This window comes from Drosophila teissieri, unplaced genomic scaffold (genome assembly GCF_016746235.2).
Source record: "Drosophila teissieri strain GT53w unplaced genomic scaffold, Prin_Dtei_1.1 Segkk125_quiver_pilon_scaf, whole genome shotgun sequence".
Lineage (NCBI taxonomy): Eukaryota > Metazoa > Arthropoda > Insecta > Diptera > Drosophilidae > Drosophila > Drosophila teissieri.
In genome coordinates, this window is record NW_025224991.1 from 406,922 (window position 1) to 427,994 (window position 21,073).

Consider the following 21,073-nt stretch of genomic DNA (forward strand, 5'->3'; position numbering starts at 1 on the left):
GGCTGATTGCCAGCCTGTTTGTGTTGTGGGCTTAGCTTTCGCTTTATTTGAATGTAGCGATCCAGCCCTGTTTGAAACAGTTTTGTGTTTTGTTTTGGTTCTTGTCCGCTTTTGTTTTCTAGAGTCGGAGAGAGTGCACTTGCTTTGGTTGTTGTTGTTTCAGCAGAAATGTACACAACTCTCGGTACTGAGCATAGTGTTGATGTTGTTGTTGTTGCTATAGGTGCAGTTGCAGTAGATATCGAAGTTACTGTGCTGGTAGCTACAGAGCTTGACGCCGTTTGCAATGAGGAGAGCGCGAGAGAGACGCTCTCAATGCGTTCGGGTTCACATCGTGTAGTCATAAGCATTGGTGAGCAGGACCGCGATCGTTTGCTTTCTGCAGGTGCTAGGTCATTGACTCGATGGATTGTTTGGCACTAGCGGGCGTCAGACACGACGGTCAAGTATGCATTGTTTCGTTGGAGAGAGAGCCGGCGCTCGTCTTGCTCTTTTTGCCGCTGAGCGCGCAAATCGCGTTGGCTCATTTTGGAACTGTCGATTTGTTTGTTGTCTATTTAAATTAGCTTTTGTTTTAATTTAATGTTTCCACACACAACAAATATTATAGATTAGCAATTTAACATTGCTAATAGCGTCTTTTCGCTGATATTTGTAATTTATTTTGTTTTATTTATTCACTTCACTTAAATAAATTGATTTTGTACAGAGCTCGATGAATATACGTCTTACCCCGACGCGAGTCGAACTCTGCTGGATACTCTGCTTGCATATGTCTAAGTATAAAAATTATGCGCGGAGCGTCTAGGCCGGCAGCGCTGCCGTTGGCAGAGACGTCGCTCTTATGTATATAAGTAACGGGATCGTTTCTTATGGAATGGAGAATAATGTGTACATTTCAACTGCGTAGTCGGCATGGTCAAACATGACGACACTGCATTTTTGGGCGTTGTAGTTTCCTATGCATTTTTATGTGGTCTGCCACTTGAGATATTTTTTTTTGTATATAACAGTATTTTTATCTGCCCAAGAGGGCAATCAATTAAATTTTTGTGTTACGTGCGCGGTTATGTAGATTCCCTAGAGAATCCTATATTTGATATCTATGGTCATCAGAGGATTCCTTTAGGGAATCCGGAAGGGCAGGTCAAGTGGATGGTATCTACGGAGTCTTCTGCGCTGTAGGCTAGGAGGCTAATTGCTAGATGGTTCTGGTGGTTCTCCAGCTTCTCCAGGTACCTACTACTAGCTTTCCTGGATTCCTCAGCAACACTTTGCATTTTGAGGTCCCTTTTGATCGTTGTGTTTCTCACGTAGTAAGGCCAGTTGAGTATAAATCACAGGATGCGGCATTCTGCTATCTGTAACCTTTTGATGTTTGTATGGGAGGCAGTGCCCCACAGCTCAATACCATATGTCCAAGCCGGCTTTATGATGGCTTTGTAGAGCAGTAGCTTGTTTCTAATGAGTAGCGTGCTTCGTCTGCCCAGGAGTCAGGTCATTGAGCGGCATTTGTGTCTCATGAGCTTCACTTTCTCCCCTATGTCATCCCTCCACGTGAGACGCTTGTCCAGGGTTAGTCCAAGGTACTTGGCCTTCGCAGTAGTCGGTATGTTGGTGCCGTTGATATGGACGGGTGGACAGTGGCCTGGTCTGAGCGTAAACGTGACATAGGTGGATTTTTCAGCGTTTATGGTGATGTTCCACCTTTTCAGCCATGGCTGAATCATGTCCAGCTCGCGCTGCAGCCCTTGCGCTGCAAGAGCAGAAGTTCCATCAAAGCACGGGAGCGCTGTGTCGTCCGCATATGTGCATGTCATTATTCTGTTGTCTTCAGAAACTGGCATATCTGATGTGTGGGTACTCCAGCTTTCACAACGTGTTGGGGTGATTTGGAGTTACTGCTCCTCACGTAGAATCTCCTCTCTTCGACGTATGCCTTAAGGAACATGTAGTATGGCGCCGGCAACTGTTGTTTCAACTTGAATAGCAGGCCGAGGTGCCACACCCTGTCAAAAGCCTGCTTCTTATTTTCAAAGGCATCCAAAACCCTAGCGACGTGCGACTTTAATGTCTTCGTCGTCACACAGGGCGAATGCCTGGAAGCTGGTTTTCAGATGGTCGGCAAACGCATCCGCTTTGTCCTGGCTCGACCAGCACCATACACCTGCAGCTGTTTTATCAGGTGGCACCTGTGGCGCAGGCCTCTTCAGGTATTTGGTGGCGTTCCAGATGTTGTGCTCAGCATTGCCAGGCTCCAGTTCTACCAGGTACTTCTCAAGCGCAGGCCTCTTCAGGTATTTGGTGGCGTTCCAGATGTTGTGCTCAGCATTGCCAGGCTCCAGTTCTACCAGGTACTTCTCAAGCGCCTTGCTCCTCGTGTCAAGGAGCATCTGTTTGAGCTGCTTACAGGCTCTGTTGTAATCCCTCTTGTCAGATGGAGCTCTGCTGGACTGCCAGACTCTCCTCAACCTCCTCTTCTCCGATACCATCGACGCCAGTTCAGAGCACAACTCGTAGCATCCAGCTGTAGATACCTTAGCCGGATCAATGCCTCTACTGATGCCTAGATCAAGGAGGTCCGGTATCCTATTAGGGTCGCTGGGCCAGTATGTTGGCGTTGTGTGCAGATTGCAGCCCAACTCTCTGACGCACCTCAGCAGAGTGCTTCCCTTAGGGTTGACGATCCTGGAGCCCCACCAAGTGTGCTTGGCTTTGAAGTCTCCGCCAATAAGAAACTTCGCTCCCAAGTTTTTCAGCTGTCATGACAATTCGGTATGGCTAATTGCGTAACGCGGCGGCAAGTATGATTCTTGGTGCCGCGATACAAGTTTTGCCTGAATGTGTCAGTAAGTTAATCCTGGCGCATTGCATCCAGTCCAGCTGCACCGGCTCCATCTCCTCGTACAGTAACCCACTTCTCACGATTACTGTGGCTCCACTTCTGTTCCTGTCCGCCGGGTGAAAGGCGCTGACCACTTCGTAGCCAGGGATTTTGAAGTAAGACCTCGTTGTAAAGTGGGTCTCGCTGAACAGCATCACATCCACCTGGCATGGTTCTCTGGCGGGAGAACATGGTCATCACCATGTCTTTAAACTGAGAGAACATTGAGCCCATCATATTCTCCATGCGCCTCATTATTCTCCCCTCCAACTCTGTCTCCCAATCAATGAGACCTTGTTAGCTGAAGATGTTAGCTTGGGGACAGTCCTCTTCTTTGCCTCGAAATATACACTGCAGCCTTCGTATGACGCAGTGTGCGCCTCCCCGCAGTTACCGCATGTGGCAGGAGCGTCTTTGGCCTTAGTGCATTCAATAGACACATGCCCTTGACCGCACTTTACGCAGGTGTACTGCAACCTGCAGTACCTCTTGGTATGCCCGAAAGCCTGGCAGCGGTAGCACTGCACTAGGTCATTGAACTTTTTGGGCTCCTCAATGGAGACCACAGCGTAGCAGAGCCTGCTAAATAATGATAAGAAAACGAAAAATAGGAAAAGAATCTGAACATATCAAGCGCAAAGAAAATGTAAAGCCAATATTTTTGCTTAGCGAAGAGGATAGAAGTAAATAAACTATTTTTTTTGCAACACTAGCGGCAGGTCATTTGGGGCATTTAAATTCTTCTTCCCACAGCAACAGCTCGTTAGAAACGCTTTCACCGGTGTATGCTGGAACATTAAAGTGAATAAAACGACAACAAAACAAGAGAGAATGCTATAGTCGAGTTCCCCGACTAACTCATACCCGATACTCAGCTATTTGAAGTGCGAGGGAGAGTCTTTAGCACTGACAGTGTTTGGCGGTTAGAGTGGGCGTGACAAAAAGATTTTTGGCAAATCGATAGAAATTTACAAAACTAATACAAAAATAAAAAAATATCAAAACATTTTTTAAAAGTGTGGGCGTGGCAGTTTTGGGCGGTTTGTGGGCGTTAGAGTGGGCGTGGCAACATGAATCGACAAACTTGCGCTGCTTCTATGTCTCTGGAGTTTGCATGCTGAATCTCATCTTTCTAGCTTTCTAGACGGTCGGACAGACGGACGGACATGGCCAGATCGACTCGGCTATTGATCCTGATCAAGAATATATATACTTTATATGGTCGGAACGCTTCCTTCTGCCTGTTACATACTTTTCAACGAATCTAGTATACCCTTTTACTCTACGAGTAACGGGTATATAAACCACAAAAGCATCCAAACGTTTTGTTTTAGAACTATAAGTTGTCTCCAAATAATCATATGAACGACCCGCTTTGCTTAGAATAGATCTGACCGAGTCGAATGAATCGCGCAAAGTAGATAAAAATAAGCAGATAAGCAGCCCCCAGCTGCAACGCTCACGATTGAGCGGGTTATTGCGCATCCGAATCGAATCAGCTGTGGCGATTATTTTCGATCCGTAGGCTTTTGTTATACCCGTTACTCGTAGAGTAAAATGGGAATAAAAAAATGTAACAGGCAGAAGGAAGCGTTTCCGACCATATAAAGTATATATATTCTTGAACAGGATCAATATCCGAGTCGATCTGACCATGTCCGTCTGTCCGTCTGTTCGTCCGTCTGTCCGTCTGTCTGTCCGTCCGTATGAACGTCGAGATCTCAGGAACTATTAAAGCTAGAAAATTGAGATTCAGCATGCAAACTTCAGAGACATAGAAGCAGCGCAAGTTTGTCGATTCATGTTGCCACGCCCACTCTAACGCAAAGCAAGCGGTAACTTATTTTGAAACCCCATTATTCGCGATAATTAATTGCAGAAACTGCATTTCACACACGGACACTTGAGGATCCACTATACATTATATATACACGGAGATCGGGTTTTTGGCAAACACACATTTTAATAATTAATAAGACATAATATAAGACTCAGTACACAAATGAACAACACACAACTCAAGCAAGAAACACAGTCGAAAATATAGGCAAGTACAAGGCAAGCCGAAGAGTAATTTCAGCTAGGACAATTTATAGGGTAGCAGTCCAGTAGAGAAGAGCAGGGATGGCAACTACAGGTGCATTAGAAGCGATCAAGGTGATCGATTTAGTGGAGATTATTTTCAAGTATGATGGCGAAAGAGGTAAGCTAGATGGATTTATAGGAAAGAATTTAAAGGATGGATGATTAAAGGAAAGAAAAGGTACAATGTAGAACTTATAGCACTCAGAGCAGTTAGGAGTAAGATAATAGGAGCAGCACATAGGGTCTTAGATCTAGACGAGACGGAATTGAATTGGGACCAGACTAAGAAAATATTAGTCTCTAATTTTAAGGACAAGAGGTCAGAGCAGGACCTGATAATGGAGTTGACTTATATCGAAGAAAGGAAGTTGGAGGTAAAGGCCCTGTATACCAAGGTCATGACGTTGAAGAAGGCGCTGGTGAGGCTTGTCAAGTCCAGCGGACATAATATACTGATGAAAGGGAAAAGATTAAATAGTGTGAGAAAATGGTGTTAAACGCCTTTGTGCCAGCGTTGAAAGGTCCGATAGGGGTGACCATTAGGGATATAAAGAGGGTTAACATAGCGAAAGCTTATGAAATAGCTTGCAGTGAAAAGAACTTGGTAGCTTTAGCAGAAACCATCCGAAAGCACAGGAGTCGACGGATAAGGCTACTGAGGAAGCCCAAAAACAAGTTCAAGAAAGAAGAGCCCCAGACAGTGGAAACCCATAGGGAAACAGGCGTTCGGTCGCAGTACCAGTGGGGAGGAAACAACCAACCTCCGTTTCCGATACCATTTACCATGCTAAACATGAATAGATGGCCCGGATTTGGGTTCTCGTACCCGATGATGGGAAAATCATTTAGAGCAGGTAACTTTAATAAAGGAGAGACCTTAAATTATCAAAGACCATACCTGACCATAAGAATCAGGGGCAGACAAGCCGGGACAGACCATGGAATAACTATAGCTATAACAACAACAATGACAGAGAGATAGGTCAGCTAGCAATCGAGGCACCAAAAAAATACACAGGGCAGTGGACAGTCAAGAATGTCCAAGAATTTTAACAATAGACCATAGACCGTTAACCTGTTTGATGAGTGTTAAAAAACCAGACTGTAAGCTTGTAAGAAGAAGCTCCAGATGTTAGAGTATGCGTACGAATTAGTTTATAAAAAGGGTTCCCTGGACGTAGTGGCAGACGCACTGAGCAGAGTCCAACCAGAGCTAATATCTTAGAAAACGCCTCAGAAGTAGCAACGAATGGAGAGACGATCCACTCCGCAGTAGAAGACTTACAATTAGGACTTTTTATTTCTGAGTAACTGATAAATGAATACAACATTCATGTGGTTATAGAAAAAGGGGGAATGTCTAAGGTAGTGAAGCAGATTCCATTCAGGAATAAATTGAGAATAATTTGGACAGAAAATAACTTCGACGACGAAACAAGTGGCCAGAAACTTAAAGAAATATTAAAACCTAAGAGAACGGTGGCGTTATTGATACCGGAAGACTTGGTCTTGACCATCCAAGGGGTGTACTGCAAATATTTAGCTTATAGTAGTTTATATAGGGCGATAAGATGCACAGTATTACTGCCAGATATAATAGAGCAAAGGCAGCCGGAGGAAGTTGTCAGGGAATATCACTTAAAAAGTAACCACAGGGGAATAGACCTTACTTAAAAAGTAAGGTAAAATACAGCGTAACAGAAACCCCAGAAAGGCACATTCTCCATGTGCATATGCATATTGATTTATACTTTGTCAATAAGAAAACTATTTTCAAAATTATTGATAAATTTTCAAGGTATGCATTGGGAGTAACGATTCCAGCCAAAGAAAGTATTGACATTGTTAAATCAATGAAGAACTTTATGGCTTTTTTTGGAATACCCAAAGAAGTAATCTGCGACCAAGGAGTAGAGTTCTCATCGAATCTCTTTAAGGAATCTCCCTGCAGGAACACGTTACGGATTCAAGAAGCTCACAAAAGCCAATTTTAAATTACAATTGGACAAGACAGAATTTTTTTTTTTTTTACGCGCGAGTCCTACGGCCACACCTCCCGCCCAACCGACCGATGGGAGCTGCGTGTATCGTACGGCTCGAATCGCGGGAAGATAGACGCGATATAGAAGAATGGAAACAGGTCCCCTGGCAAGGTTATGTCCCTGTCAGAGGATGCTGGCAAATGGTAGTCGGGCGTCCCGGGCCGAACTAAGGTGTCATTCGACCCGTGCCGAGAGTCCCTGTTCTAAGAAGCCTTACCCGGGCGTCGCGGATCTCCGCCCGGGTGGACCCTCCTTTTCTCCGCAACTCGTGGGAATCCCATGGAGCCAACAAAAATAAATAAAAAGGAGTCAGGAGTCAGTCTCCCAAAAAACCTACCCAAACGGCAGTGACGACTGAGTCTGGCCGTACAAACTTTAAGGCAGCAAAGCTGGTGAGTGAGCCCACCTGCCTGGCCAACACCGCAGGATCGGGTTCGGGTGAACCCCGCCTCAAATCTGAGGCGACTGAGTGCAAGCCGCCCAAAGCTGTCGCCATGGGAACATCTCCAGGCCCTAGTGCCACGATGCCCCCTTCAGGCGCAGCCAAGGACGGCAAGCACCCAGTGGCAACCGGTAAGGGCAAACATACCTATGCAGAGAAACGATCTGCTGGTCAAATTCTACGCAGCCAGGAGAGATCAAATACGGCTCCTTCGGCTGAGTGGATGAAGAAGGTGGAATGGGCTAAATCCGTTTTGCCAAACATCGGCAAGGAAGCCCCCCGCATTCTCCTGGGCGTGGTCGACAGAAATGACCCGAGTGGCAGAATTCCACGTAACAAGTGGAAGTGGGTAGAGGCAGCCCTAGCCATAAAATGCTTTGACATTCTGGGTTTAGCTCAGTGACCATAAAGGTCTACAAATCGGACTCCGCCAAGGAGGATCACGAAGGCAGTGGAGGAGTGATCGAGAAGATCGCCTCCGAGATCGAGGTATCGGAAACCGAGGACGGCTACTCGAACGATGCCTCAATTCTCCGCAGCCTGGCAAACATGGGTCAATTAACCGACCTGGACACATCGGACGAGGAGGGAGCCGACACAACCGTGGTGGAGAGGCCCACAGCAGATGTCCGTGAGGCTTCTGCAGATAAACCTCCACCACAGTAAGGCAGCTTCCGCTGCTCTTCAACTCCATCTGGCTGAAGATGGAGTCGAAATAGTCCTTATCCAGGAACCTTGGATAGTGGGAGGAAAGATTTCAGGATTAGGGACTCAGGAATATAAGCATCTAACTGCTCCCAGCGAAGGTAAAATAAAAGCCTGCATTCTAGCCAAAAAGCACTTTAGCAATTTTCTGCCCCATAATTACAGCGATGCAGACAACGCGGCAGCCAACGTGGAGATTCAGCCATCTCCGTTCCGAGTGCTGTCATCATACATGGCCTACGAAAGGCAAGAACCGCCGGATGAACTGGTTAGGAGACTGGTAGAAGACAGCGAAAAGCAAAACGTAGGCCTACTAATAGGATGTGATGCTAACGCCCACCATACACCATACCATTGAATAAGGAGGTAATCTAAGGTTTGCATCCCAATTAAGGCGCCGTAAGACAAAAAACAAGAAGTTCTTTTGAACCGATTCAATGCGGTCCGAGTAAACTTCATATTGTGGACTCCAAACAGGTGATCCATACTCGAGGATCGGACGGACTAGAGAAATAAATAAGGTTTTGGTCATGTAAGGATCATCAAATTCCTTTGACCACCGTTTTATAAAACCCAGCACACCCCTGGCCTTATTGTCAATAGACGAAATATGGTCTGAAAATTTAAGTTTAGGGTCCAGAAGAACACCAAGATCATCAACATGTGTTATTCTGTCCAAAGAGCACCCACTTAAAGTGTAAGTCGCGTGCATTGAGTTGGCACGAAAAAAGGTCATAACTGTACACTTAGAGCCATTTAAGTTTAATACGTTATCAGGGCACCAGGTTTGAAAGCAATCGGATTGTAAGCGGACCTAGGTGGCTCCCTTGTGGGACACCGGATGTGACTCGTAGAATACAAGAAAGAGAATTTTTAAAGAGGACCCGTTGCGTCCTGCCATTCAGATAACTTAGAACCCTATTTAGGAGATCAACAGGGAAACCTAATAAATCAAGTTTCCTTGATAAGAGTGAATGATTAACAGAGTCGAATGCTTTACTAAAATCCGTATAGATGACATCTGTGTGAAGATTATTTTTGAAGCCCTGTACTATGAAGGAGGTTAGCTCCAGAAGGTTAGTAGTTGTTGATCTGCGTTTCATGATCCCATGCTGACATGGTGATATAATTGACCTACAAAGGTGCTGCAAACGAGGAGTGATAACGTTTTCAAAAAGCTTAGGGATAGCAGACAATTTGGAGATTCCTCTGTAATTGCTTCCATCCGATTTTGTACTTTTTATGGAGAGGGATCACAAAGGACTCCTTTCATATATGGGGGAACTGTGTAGATTCCAGAGATAAGTTAAACAGTTTTAGTAGAGGTTTGCACAAGGCTTCCGCACAGAATCTAAGCACACAGGCAGGAATTCCGTCGGGACCTGGCGAATAGACAGGCTTTACTCGCTGAAGATCATAAAGCAGTGAGCTTTCGTTTAAAGTGGGACAGAATATTAAATTCGACTTTGACACCGCGTAAGAGTAAGGCCGTTCGGAATGAGGTAACGTACAATATGTGGTTTGAAAAAAGCTTGGCAAATAGATCGGCTATTGCCTGATCCAATGTTACCGTAGTATTTTCAAAAAATAGCGAGGAAAGATAACTGGTTGTTTTGCGCTTAGTGTAAACGAAATTATAAAACTGATTGGGATCCTGTGCGAACTGGAACTTACAACAGTTTAAATAATTCTTATAACACTGAGCATTAAGCACGGTTAAATTTAACCGAGCACTTACATATTTAGAAAATATAGACTGAGAACCGGTATTTTTAATTTTTATATAAAGTCTTTACTTAACATTTCTTAAATGTGTCAACTCTTTATTAAACCAAGGAGGTTTGTTAGAGATAGACGAATAGTACATCGGAACAAAAGAGGTGCAGAATGATTTAATTGCAGTATAAACAAGAGAGAACGCTATAGTCGAGTTCCCCGACTATTAGATACCCGTTACTCAGCAGCTAAATTTAAAAAACAATAAATATGCCTTTATATATGTACGTAATTTTTCGCCGCTCGAATTAGCTTCCGATTAAAATTTTTAAATCGGTACCCAGGGAACACCACGTGGAGGCCGTTGAGTTACAACGGGGTCGTTCAAACCAAAATCAGTTTTGGGGACCTACGAGTCGACTTGAGTTTTAAAACTTTGAACAAATTATAAAACTCCATGTTCCCCAAAAATTTTGTTTGTCCGTAGCATACGGAGGCATAGATATTGTTATTATTAAATAAAATAAAAAAATTAAATTAAATTAAATTAGCAAACTTATTTAAAATATTAATTATTTTTTTAGGTTTTTTTGTTTTTACTTATTTTTTTGTGAGTTTTTTTTGTTTTTGTTTTAAATTAAATTAAATTAAATTATCAGACTTATTTAAAAATATTAATTATTTTTTTTAGGTATTTTTTTTGTGGTTTTTATTTTTTTTTGGTTTTTTTTTATTTAATAATAAATACATCTAATAACTAAAAAATTCAATAATTTTTTTTTGGGTTTTTTCTTGTTTTTTTTTTAATTAAATTAAATTATCAGACTTATACAATAATATAAATTTTTTTTTGTTTTTTTTTTTTTTAATTTAATAATGAATACTTATAATGAAAATAAATACTTATTTAGTTTATATTTAATAAAATAACTACAATACCTAATCTGCCTCCCTAACGCTAACTAATATACCACTGTGGTAACTATATGTGGTCTCAAATGTGCGCGCAGTGGCCCTATTATCGAAAATATTTGAAAACGCCCAATCAATATGCGTATTGCAATTGGTTGTAGACAAATCCAAATCTAGCAAAGAACTAAAACCCTTTACATCTACTAAGAAATCGAAAATTTGCTTGAGGCAGCCAGAGATGGAGTGGAGGCACAAGTTAAAATCTCCTAACACTAAACAATTACTATTTAAAAATGTGTGGTTCTGAAATAACTCCTTAAATTCAGTTTCAAACTTCTTTATGGGATAGGTCGGACTTTTATATAAAACTAGAATCCCTAAAGATCGGTACTTAAAGATAGCAAACTCAAACACTGGAGAGGCTAAATTTAAAGGATTTGAAAAAAAATCGACCACTTGAGCAAAGACTAACATTCTCAAATAGTTCGTTTCGAATAAAAACGAGAATGCCTCTTTTTGGTCGGGCTCCGCTAGCTACTGACTGGCAATCTAATCTCACTGCTGTGGTAAAGCCAGGAATTTCATATACTTCATTTGAGTATGTGGATGCTTCAACGAAGCACAAAATAGAAGACCTAAGCATTAGCCGATCGGAACAAACATCGCTAATGTGGCAGTGTAAACTTTCCGTATTATGGAAAAAAAAATGAAGGTTCGGACTATTGATTAAACAATCGAAATGGGTATTTCAGAAGCTCTGCTTCTGAAGCTGAATCCTGAGCGGATCTTGGGGGGACAAAAGGTCCAATAATGAAGAGACCTGCCGCAGTTGTTGCTCTACTACAGGCTACATACAGCGCAGCTCTCTGCATGCTGGAGTTAGTGTGAACTACCACTTTACTGTACGTAGCTCCTTGACTTTTATGAATAGTAATTGCTTCTGCAGGAACCACTGGAAACTGCTTTCGGTCAATTGTAGTTGCCTGATTAGAATTAATTTGAAAACTTTTTATTATTTTCATAATCGGCGTCCATAAAGCCTCCTCACAATGTCTGCGCTTGGAACGCGCATTTACTCCTATGCTTTCATCTAAAAATTGTATCCAAAGAAGATCTGGAGTGTTGGACGTACTGAAGCCTATCTCCCTAAGGACACCAGTGGCTCCGTTTACGAGACCATCTGATGTATCTACATTGACCATCATCATATATTTGGCAGTGGTTTTTAAAGTCAGAGAGGTACACAATCCTTGTGTCTCAGATGTTTTTAGGGACCTAGCTTGTTCCAGACATCTGTTCCTCTGCTCTAAGCTTATTTGAGCGGACTTAACTGAGTCTATAGCTTCCAAGAGAAATTGAGCAGTGGGAATCGAGTTAAGCTTCTCCCTATTGTACCGATCTGTGTCCTGATTACTTGTAAAAAGGTGAATTGAGTCATTTGGAATTTGACTTTCATCGGAAATTCTAGATCTAAGCAAGCTAATATCATCAGACGTCATTTGGCCGGATGCCATGTTATTGAGTGCAATAGCAAACGGTTGGTCATCTCGCTGTCGCATTATTTCTGTGAGTTCAAAAAACCTAAAAGGACTCCACAGATACGATCCAAATATAGCACTGTATGGATCATGCGCCGGGGGCTGAAAAATCCAGCGATCACATACGGGCCGCAACTGTCTAAGATCGCCGAACACGATAACCGAAATACCTCCGAAAGGAGTTTCAACATTAGAAAATATTTGCTTTAGGCGAGAGTCTAAATGAGAAAACATTGTTGGACTTAAACTTCTAAATGCGGACCCAGCCTGATTTACAGGGAGAGAGAACATGGAATGAAGAGTGGATCCTCCGATTCCGAAAGCAGCTTTGCCTGTGGGAGTAAAATTTTTACCGAAGTTTGGTCACATCCTACTCTACCATTATACTCCTTGGATAGGGACTGAAATAACGTTGATATTAATCTACTTTTGCCGACACCTGCTCCGCCACCTACGAACTCATAAAAGGTTCGATTTGACCTTGCATTATGCAAGACATGAGTAAGAAAAGTTTTTTGCTCCAAATTTAGAGATCTAACTAAATTGACTATGTTTAAAGGGGATATAAGTGGCGGAAGCTTTATTACCCGGATATTACTATCCGGATCAACATCTAACAAATTGTTGTTCAAGTTTAAAACATTAATTTGAGAAGATATTTCAGGAATAGCTAATGCCCTAAACTCCTCATTAGGTTCGACCACCTCTTCTTCATTTTCTTCTATACTATCTGCTTCCATGGCCCTTCTAAGCGCGTCTTCTAAACTATCTATGGCATTATACTTTTCAAAGTTGGCTTTAATAGCCTCTTCATTCTCCTTATAAAATTCCTCGCAATTTCTTTGAATTAAATCTACCTGTTCGTTTCGCCATGGAGAAAAGAGCATAACTAATGATCTAAAATAGTTAATCCTATCTGTATTAATATTAAATGGCCTATACCTAATAATACTGGCCTTATTTCTTTCCCTAATAAAACCGCTTCCATCTCGGAGCGGAAAATATACATCTCCTAACACGTCATTGGCTTCTTCAGTTTCATCGTCACTATTTGCCCTCTGACGAGTACTTCTACGGCTTTTCGAAAACTCAAAATTTGCTGAAAAATCGGCTAAACACAGGCCTTCATGTAAATCTGGTCTTTGTTCGTATCAATCCAGCAATCCTTTCAGAAATATCTCAGTTGAATTCTGAGGCATATTTTGAAGGTCGCGTGTAGGTCTAAGCATACGAACTCGTTGTTCTGGAGGGAAGGTGTTGATATGAACGCACTTATTACTGGCTTCGGACAACGCCATTCCCAGACAACAATACACGGCTTCCTGAGCAGAAATCTCAGTGCCTGAAATAAACTTGTGACCGAGATACTGTAGCTTTTGTCGAATGCTTGAATTGCCTCTTCTAATGTCATTAGCTGCTTCTCGCATTAACTTCGAAATACCCCGTTGGGATTTGTTAATATAATTAATAATGTAGCTACAGCAAGCAAAAGGGTCCAAAATTAACTGGATATCCATATTTGCCCTTTGCATAGAAAGAATGTGTTTATTATAAGCATTTACTTGAATTTCTGCAAATGTTCTGTGGTTTTTTCAAACTAGACCTAATAGCATAAATGTAGTCCTCGTAACTGAGGCTCACATGGTTGTGAGAAAGAAAATTTTCAAATATGCTTAATTGGCTAGTCATGTCATCTGCATGATTGCAAAGTAGAAAATCTCGAATTTTTTTGAAGTTTTTGTGATGAAAAGAATTTTGAGTTGCTTCGGGAAGTGGATTTAAAATTTCCGTCTGGGGCATTGGAGGGTATGGAATACCGAAACGACAAATAGATTGTCCCCGCACTTTTTTAAGACACGAATGCCCGTGCTTATGCTTTTGGTATTCAATATACGGAGCCAAATCTGGGTTTGTAAGATCCACAGTTACAAACTGATCAATGAAGGCTATTACAGTACGTATAGACTCTTCATTGTTTAAATCCACTTTTGGGGCATCTTTCAGCCAAAACATGCCGTGAATATGAGGCGAACCTCTCTGTTGAAACTCAACTCGCCAGTAATAGGTAGTAACGAAATTACTTCCAAAGACACCCCCTGGCTTTTTCATAAGTTTTAAAACTTCTCTATACCTGTAATCAAAATATCTAGCGCACGTCACTGGGTCTGTTCTTATAAGGCGCGCCTTTTCCCTAAACTGCAAACTTGAAGCTTCTTCGTCACTTATATTAACCCTATCTACATTGCGCTTGAGCAGTACTAGCAGCTCTGGCCACCTAGTTTCAGCGGCCGATAAAGTTATGAAAAAAGTTGGCAGCCCAAATTGGCGAATCATGGCCATGACCTTTTTCTTCTCATCTTCCCAGTGAGCAGGAGACGTGCGAATGTCCCTAAGGATCCTATATCCCTCATCATGACATATGAGGTTGCCCATAAAATCTTCATTTACGACGTTAGCAGCTGTTATGGCACTGGAGGCACTCCGCTTACGTAAGCAAGTTGAAATATTATTTCGAATTTTTATTAATTCCAACTTCTTATAATTGAAGAATAACTTATCAGTTCGACAACCTCGTCTATCTACATTTCTAAGTTCTGATCTAACTATAGTTGTGTAACTTTCTGAAGATGGTCTTTTAATGCCAGCATATATGCTAGGGAATGCCAGTTCTTCAGAATCCACATCGAGAATTACGTCGAGAGGCTTTTGGCCCTCACCTGGAGCTATTGTAATTCTCGTCATTCCTACAGTATGTGTCTGGTTATTCTCAAGCAAAGTTTCTTGTCCTCCAGGATTTAGTTCTTCGGCTTCTGTATTCTGATCAGAATTACCCGCCTCCGAGTTTTCATCCTCCTGCTGGATGGCTAGTTGTCCCTCTACAAAGGCTACATCAGCTTGAGATGCTATGAACGGAACAGTTTCGGATGTGAAGTCAGAGATCCACTGCTCGTTAACTGACACATTGTGCTTTCTATAAAGCTCTGTATTAACTAAATACCTAATAGCGTCAGCAATTTTGGCAGGCCGTATGGTTTCTGCCATGAAATCATGTCCATATTCCATTCTTCGTTTGAGGTGGAGCTGTATTACCTCAGCCTCATTGAAAGCTCGTGGAAGAGACGTCACGATATTGCTTACCGGAATTGGGACATTGACAACTGCTCCTTTAATAGCACTTTGACGCTCGTGACCTATTGATTTAATTATCATAAATGGAAGGCGAGGTGAAATCAGTCGTTCTTCCAAGGGAGTTAGGCCCCTCAAAGAGTTATAAATTTCTGGGAAATCTAAGCCATTTGAAATGGCCCCTTTGGGCTTTCGGCCGGCTTTAATGTTGCTGTGACAAGTTTTGCAAAACTTGAAAAGATTACCAGTGAAAGCAAGATGTCTTGCATTTTGGTATATCTCTTCCCTGAACTCGCAATGTTCTTCCAAATATGACCTAGAAAGCTTACTTATTTGCTTGGGGAACCACAATCCTTTGCAACAAAAGCAAATCTGATCTGGGCCAAGCTTAACATTCCTATTGAATGTAGCTATGTGAGCTTCTATTTCAATGGGTCTGATTCTAATAGTCTTATTTTCTTGAGCTATATCAAGTCTAATCTCCTGACTTCGAAGTGCATTCCGAAGATTTTCTGCTTCCCTATTTCCACTTAGGCTTCTATACTGACTAACTCTTTGACTTATATTTCTAATTGCATCGATCGTTGCTTGTCGAGCAGCTAATCGCGCGCTACGTCGAGCAAGTATATTTCTCGCCTGCTCGACTGCCCTACGATCCCTACCGGCCCTAGCCCTAGCTCTGTTAGCCCTGTCACGCTCTCTTTCTAATAAGCGTTCCTATGTATCTCTTGCCAGTGCTCGACGCAGGGTATTTGCTTCTTGCTCACCCGCACGATACACGATATCCAAGCGCCTTCTTCTATGGTTGGCAGTGTTTTGTTCCTGCTCCATAACCCTAAACTCGCTAATTTGTCGCCTTTCAGAACGACGTCGAGTATCGGCTGCTTGCTCAATTGCGCGAAGAGCGGGATCAAAACGTCTAATAGAACGGCGCCGAGTATTGGCTGCTTGCTCAGCTGCGCGAAGAGCAGGATCCAAGCGCCTTTCCCTACGGCCAGCAGTATTTTGAACCTGCTCCACAGCTCGATTCTCGCTGATTCGCCGTCTTATAGAACGGCGCCGAGTATCGGCTGCTTGCTCAACTACGCGAAGAGCAGGATCCAAGCGCCTTTCCCTACGGCCAGCAGTATTTTGAACCTGCTCCACAGCTCGATTCTCGCTGATTCGCCGTCTTATAGAACGGCGCCGAGTATCGGCTGCTTGCTCAACTACGCTTATATTGATATTAATGGAAAAATGTAAGAGAATATATAAAGATTAAATGTGAAAAAATAAATAATAATAATAATTTAAGAAGTCTTTAAAAAGACTTAAGACTTAAATTATTATTATTTGAATGTAGTATAATAATATAGTATAGTATTAATAGTATTATAAGAGCAAGCAAGCGTGGGAGATATTAGGATAAAGAAAAAACCACAAAAAAATTGATACTTAGCAATGAGCGCAGCGACGAGACAGCAGCGGGCCAAACGGCAGCGACGTCAATCGAAGCAGCAACAGCACTCACGACCGCGTGACAGTTTTGTGCGGTTTGTGGGCGTTAGAGTGGGCGTGGCAAATTTTTTTTTGGCAAATCAATAGAAATTTGGAAGACAAATAAAATTATGAAAAAATATCAAAACAATTTTCAGAAGTGTGGGCGTGACAGCTTTGTGCGGTTTGTGGGCGTTAGAGTGGGCGCGGCAATTTTTTTTTTGGCAAATCAATAGAAATTTGCAAGACAAATAAAACTATGAAAAAAGATCAAAACAATTTTCAGAAGTGTGGGCGTGACAGTTTTGTGCGGTTTGTGGGCGTTAGAGTGGGCGTGGCAACATGAATCGACAAACTTGCGCTGCTTCTATGTCTCTGGAGTCTGCATGCTGAATCTTAACTTTCTATCTTTTATAGTTCCTGAGATCTCGACGTTCATACGGACGGACAGACGGACATGGCCAAATCGACTCGGCTATTGATTCTGATCAAGAATATATATACTTTATATGGTCGGAAACGCTTCCTTCTGCCTGTTACATACTTTTCAACGAATCTAGTATACCCTTTTACTCTACGAGTAACGGGTATAATCAACGAATCTAGTATACCCTTTTACTCTACGAGTAACGGGTATAAAAATATTTATGGCATCGGCCATTATGTTGCAAGAATAAAGATCGGACCAATTAAAGCCAGATATAAAAAGATTTAGCCTCCGAAAGTTTGCCTTACGAAAACAATGAATTCGTTTGGTTGACTTATCTGGCCTCTCTTTTATTATGGTGCCTGTGTCGATTGTCACCTCGAAAGTGGGATGGTATGGATAGTTGACTAAGAGGTGCTACTCTAGTCAGAAACACACTTTCAGGACTTGTAACTAAACATAGATCCAAAATAAAAACCAAGAGCGACAACGATATGTCGAGCATGCCGTCAATAAAGTCATGCTGTGCTATAGGCAGGAGAATATTCGACTGTTCTTCTGTGGACCACTTAGTGCCTGGTAAATTAAAGTCACCTAGAACAACTAGTTGGTCCCTATCGGACAGTCTATTTGAAACGGATTGGATAGCGGACAAATGGTTAATATATTCAGGAAATTCAGAAGACGGCAGAATGTACGAGCACGTAATATAAACATAGCTATCAGAAAATGACAGCTTTTCGCATAAGAATTCTAAGTTACGGAACTCGTCAAAAAGTACCTCCTCTGACGTGAGGGTAGACCTAACAGCAATTAGGACTCCACCTCTCGCTTGGAGGGACGATCATGTTTTAAACAAGTCTCTGTAAACACAATAATATGGGATGCAAAGGAAAGGCTCGTTGAATACAAATAAGTTAGCTTAGCTACACAATCCTCTTACATTTTGATAACAGGTAGTGAGACTAGATTTTAGTTTTTTGAAGATATAGAAGTAGAGGAGGATGGGGCAGTAATCTGGCCACTTGTGGGAAGTTTAATTCCCACGGGCCCTTTTTTTCTATTTTTAATCTTAGCTTCGAACTCTTTAACAACCATACTATCCGTCCAAAAATTACCAGAACATATGGTCGAGAATAGCTCATTAGGGACAGTTATTTTGAAAGATGAGATGACCCTAGCGTAAGAAAAGTTAAATTTTTCCACGTTTATGTTGTCAGCTTTTGTTTTGTCTTTTATATAAGACAATACATCAGATGATGTTTGATCAGGGGAAAGCCGAGAAACAAAAATATAAGAGCAAGCAAGCGTGGGCGATATTAGGATAAAGAAAAAACCACAAAAAAATTGATACTTAGCAATGAGCGCAGCGACGAGACAGCAGCGGGCCAAACGGCAGCGACGTCAATCGAAGCAGCAACAGCAGTCACGACCGCGTGACAGTTTTGTGCGGTTTGTGGGCGTTAGAGTGGGCGTGGCAATTGTTTTTTTGGCAAATCAATAGAAATTTGCAAGACAAATAAAACTATGAAAAAAGATCAAAACAATTTTCAGAAGTGTGGGCGTGACAGTTTTGTGCGGTTTGTGGGCGTTAGAGTGGGCGTGGCAACATGAATCGACAAACTTGCGCTGCTTCTATGTCTCTGGAGTCTGCATGCTGAATCTTAACTTTCTATCTTTTATAGTTCCTGAGATCTCGACGTTCATACGGACGGACAGACGGACAGACGGACGGACAGACGGACATGGCCAAATCGACTCGGCTATTGATTCTGATCAAGAATATATATACTTTATATGGTCGGAAACGCTTCCTTCTGCCTGTTACATACTTTTCAACGAATCTAGTATACCCTTTTACTCTACGAGTAACGGGTATAATCAACGAATCTAGTATACCCTTTTACTCTACGAGTAACGGGTATAAAAATATTTATGGCATCGGCCATTATGTTGCAAGAATAAAGATCGGACCAATTAAAGCCAGATATAAAAAGATTTAGCCTCCGAAAGTTTGCCTTACGAAAACAATGAATTCGTTTGGTTGACTTATCTGGCCTCTCTTTTATTATGGTGCCTGTGTCGATTGTCACCTCGAAAGTGGGATGGTATGGATAGTTGACTAAGAGGTGCTACTCTAGTCAGAAACACACTTTCAGGACTTGTAACTAAACATAGATCCAAAATAAAAACCAAGAGCGACAACGATATGTCGAGCATGCCGTCAATAAAGTCATGCTGTGCTATAGGCAGGAGAATATTCGACTGTTCTTCTGTGGACCACTTAGTGCCTGGTAAATTAACGTCACCTAGAACAACTAGTTGGTCCCTATCGGACAGTCTATTTGAAACGGATTGGATAGCGGACAAATGGTTAATATATTCAGGAAATTCAGAAGACGGCAGAATGTACGAGCACGTAATATATACATAGCTATCAGAAAATGACAGCTTTTCGCATAAGAATTCTAAGTTACGGAACTCGTCAAAAAGTACCTCCTCTGACGTGAGGGTAGACCTAACAGCAAATAGGACTCCACCTCTCGCTTGGAGGGACGATCATGTTTTAAACAAGTCTCTGTAAACACAATAATATGGGATGCAAAGGAAAGGCTATTTGAATACAAATAAGTTAGCTTACTACACAATCCTCTTACATTTTGATAACAGGTAGTGAGACTAGATTTTAGTTTTTTGAAGATATAGAAGTAGAGGAGGATGGGGCAGTAATCTGGCCACTTGTGGGAAGTTTAATTCCCACGGGCCCTTTTTTTCTATTTTTAATCTTAGCTTCGAACTCTTTAACAACCATACTATCCGTCCAAAAATTACCAGAACATATGGTCGAGAATAGCTCATTAGGGACAGTTATTTTGAAAGATGAGATGACCCTAGCGTAAGAAAAGTTAAATTTTTCCACGTTTATGTTGTCAGCTTTTGTTTTGTCTTTTATATAAGACAATACATCAGATGATGTTTGATCAGGGGAAAGCCGAGAAACAAAAATATAAGAGCAAGCAAGCGTGGGCGATATTAGGATAAAGAAAAAACCAAAAAAAAATTGATACTTAGCAATGAGCGCAGCGACGAGACAGCAGCGGGCCAAACGGCAGCGACGTCAATCGAAGCAGCAACAGCACTCACGACCGCGTGACAGTTTTGTGCGGTTTGTGGGCGTTAGAGTGGGCGTGGCAATTTTTTTTTTGGCAAATCAATAGAAATTTGCAAGACAAATAAAACTATGAAAAAAGATCAAAACAATTTTCAGAAGTGTGGGCGTGACAGTTTTGTGCGGTTTGTGGGCGTTAGAGTGGGCGTGGCAACATGAATCGACAAACTTGCGCTGCTTCTATGTCTCTGGAGTCTGCATGCTGAATCTTAACTTTCTATCTTTTATAGTTCCTGAGATCTCGACGTTCATACGGACGGACAGACGGACAGACGGACGGACAGACGGACATGGCCAAATCGACTCGGCTATTGATCCTGATCAAGAATATATATACTTTATATGGTCGGAAACGCTTCCTTCTGCCTGTTACATACTTTTCAACGAATCTAGTATACCCTTTTACTCTACGAGTAACGGGTATAAAAATATTTATGGCATCGGCCATTATGTTGCAAGAATAAAGATCGGACCAATTAAAGCCAGATATAAAAAGATTTAGCCTCCGAAAGTTTGCCTTACGAAAACAATGAATTCGTTTGGTTGACTTA